The sequence below is a fragment of the Mustela nigripes genome, chromosome 12 (assembly GCF_022355385.1).
Source record: "Mustela nigripes isolate SB6536 chromosome 12, MUSNIG.SB6536, whole genome shotgun sequence".
NCBI classification, from domain to species: domain Eukaryota; kingdom Metazoa; phylum Chordata; class Mammalia; order Carnivora; family Mustelidae; genus Mustela; species Mustela nigripes.
In genome coordinates this window covers 37,919,663-37,922,998 of record NC_081568.1, presented here as the reverse complement: position 1 = coordinate 37,922,998, position 3,336 = coordinate 37,919,663, and positions in this window count along the sequence as shown.

Here is a 3,336-nt window from a genome sequence, read left to right as displayed (position 1 = left end):
ATTTTATTAGTTCAGTTGAATAAATATATTTTACCCATGTGGTTGCTGCTTACGTTTTAATACCTTTTCTTTTCCTTCTTGCTTTCTACGCTACTTTTGCGACTTTTCTTTTTTAATGTTACCTGTAAGTAAGAGTACTGATCAGTAACCTTTCTCTCAATGTAATATCTTTTAAAATAATCTTCCTTCAGGGTAATTGTGCCTTTTTTCCTTTATATCGGGTTTTCTGGCTACTAATTAGGAAAGGACCCTGGTCTTTATTTCTGGTTCCTTTCACATTGGAGATAAGTTAATGAGGAGGGACATCAGTCAGATGGGTTCTGGCCCTGGAATTGTTGGGTTTTTCACACTCTTTCCCTTCTCACACAACACCTCAGACAAGCAGAACTCCATGATTTTCGTGGTTTTCTTCAAAGGAGAAAAGAAATCTCTCTCCTGCTCTTCTCTTCCTTCTTCTCTTCTTTATTTTTTCGAAGTTGTTATGCTCAAAAAGAAAATAATTAACTTTATTATGTTTCTCCAGAATTTTCAGAGGAGATCAGAGAGAAGTAGTATGAGTTAGAAGGAATCCTGGACCACCTGTTTTCTAAACCTTTTAACACAGGCCCCATAAAAGAAGTAAATAATTTGACCATCTGAGCCCTACTTTTTACTATGAAAGACATTTCCTTGGAGAAATATAGTAATAAATTCTGAACATAGTACTTGGATTTACCTTTACTAACTATAGACAACTACTTCAATGATAAAAGGGAATAAACACAGAATAATTCAGATTAACAAAAAAAATACTCAAATTTTTATCATAGTCAATAATTTCAAGTTTCTCCTTACTGTTTTTCTTATAAGTATAGTTCACAAGTAGATCTGATTTTCATCTCTTTTTTCCCCCTGATCATTTCCTTCTCTCTAAAAGTTCCCTGAGAATGGGTGCTTAAGTCTAAATGGTGGTAATATTATTTTCAGTAACAGCTACCTTGAAGAGTTATGTGAACTGTTGATAAAATCCATTTTCTAGAAAACAGATTCAGGTTTGCTTCCCCATGACTAATGAAAGGTGAGCATCTCTAGAGAGTTAAAGAACTGCAAAGTTCGGTAATTCTGGGTTAGATGAGTCAAACTCTTTGGTTTTGTTTTCCTTTAAGCACCTTTTCAAAAGTGGTAGTTTCACTATTACAAGTTCAACTGAGGAATCAATGTACGTAATTTTAATTTCTTGCCTACTTTTTTTGCTTTTGCTTTATATCCCCTCTCTTTCACACACACACACACACACACACACCCCATTCAGGAATTTGAATTGCTTTAGGATACAGATATTCATTTCTTTCATCCAATTCTATCGTTATTTGGACACCTCCAACTAGCAATGAGTAAGCCAAATATTTTAAAAATGCAACTAGTAAAGTAAGACAAAAAACTCTTTTACTTATTTTTTTTCCCACTTTGGACTTCCTAACAAATACAGCGGACAGCAGTTTAGCAAATACATGCTGAACGTCATAATAATTATATCACATTATTTCTGTTCCCCCTGCATTTGACAGACATTGCCATACACTGGACTTCTCTGAGTTTTCACCCATTCCACAGGAAGTTTTTCTAGTTTTTTTGTTTTTTTTTTTTTTAATGAGAGAAGTGTGAAGAAGAGAGAGAGCATGAGCGGGTTGAGGGGTAGAGGTAGAAGCAGCCTCCCAGCTGAGTGGGGAGCCCAACACAGAGCCTGATCCTCTGGGATCATAACCTGAGCCCAAGGCAGACACTTAACAGATTGAACCACTCAGGGGCCCCAATCCATCTTAATAGAAACATTCTTTTAGAGAAGAAAAAGAGGTAGCTTAGTTGGAGACTGGTAGAAGTCTCATTGAAATATCACTCATTAAATCTTTACAGTTAAGAAGAGGTAGGAGTGGCCTTAGCCCATAACAGAACCTCTATATACTGTTGTTCTGTTCTTCTCAAAAATCCAAATAAATTACATTTGCCATTGTATGTAATAGTTAAGACTGAATTTGGCAACATATGCATAGCATATTTCAGCAATACTGCGACAGTAGTTAAGCTGCATCAGGTTAACTCCTAAAAGTGTATTCTATTTGTTTCAGTGATTTTTTTTTCTTTTTTTTTTTTTGTGATTTGGAATAGTTTTTTACTTGAAAGTGTAGAATACATGGCCTTTTGTAAATTAAGTGATTGGAAAAAAAATCCCATAATTATGGTGGTATAGGGGATCCCCTGAATTGGGTGTGGTGCAAAAATAATGAATACTGTTATGCTGAAAATAAATAAAAGAAAAAAATCTTTTCAAAGTTACCTTTTTATTTTTTAATCTAAATGTTCATCTTAATATTTTTCACATGGATATGTTTCCGTGATTTTTAAAAGAAATTTTAATACTTAGAGTCTTCAACAGTAGGGTATTTCTAGAGGCTTTTAAAAATTCATCCTGCACAATGCTTGAATAGTGGACACTAAATTGTAAAGGATACTTGTAATGCTGAATAAATGCTAGCTGGAATGTTCTATGTCAAATACAGAAGTTGCACAATGAAATAGCTATTTTACACTTTAACCAACCCAAAGATAATACTTGAGGAGTATTTTTAAAAGCATTGCTTCTAGTTGAAAACAATTTTTTCTCATTTTAACAGTTATTTCAGAAGTCTGGCTTACTTATAATAAGTCCAGTCTTAGCCTGTTTAGTTGCTACCTTTTATTAAACATTAAGCATTAAGAAAGCATTTGAAACTATATCAGTGCTGATAAGTTTCAAATAATGTAAGTTAAGGAGAAACTAAAAATTAAGGAATAAAATTATTGTACGTAAAACAGATATGGGTTCCGTTTGCATTCATAGTCAGGTTAGAAGAAGCAGGAAATGCTACACATTTATCTTCTTGCCTGGGCTTCCTGGTGTGGTAAATGCAAGGTGAGTAATAGCTGTCACAGGCAAACAGGATTAGAGCTAAAACAGCACCAGATATCAAAGCACATACACAGAGCCACCAGGGGAGTGAGTAAAACTATAAAGTAATGTTAGGTCGAAGCTCATGAAATTGCCATTTTTACTGGTCAGAAGCAACAGAGTATTGGCAGTTTCATGTAATTCAACGTTAGATCTTTCAGAACCAAAAAAGCCATTGAAAATAATTCAATCCGATGTTCTGAGTCTGAAGTTAATATGGGTTGACTTCAAGGAGACCAGGAACCCTCATCTATTTATATACTTAATTGATAGTTTGGGGGAGCCTATGATGTGCCGAGTACTGTTATACAAACTGGCTATGCAGACATGAAGAAGACTAGTCCCTTGCCCTTATGGATATTACATTTCAG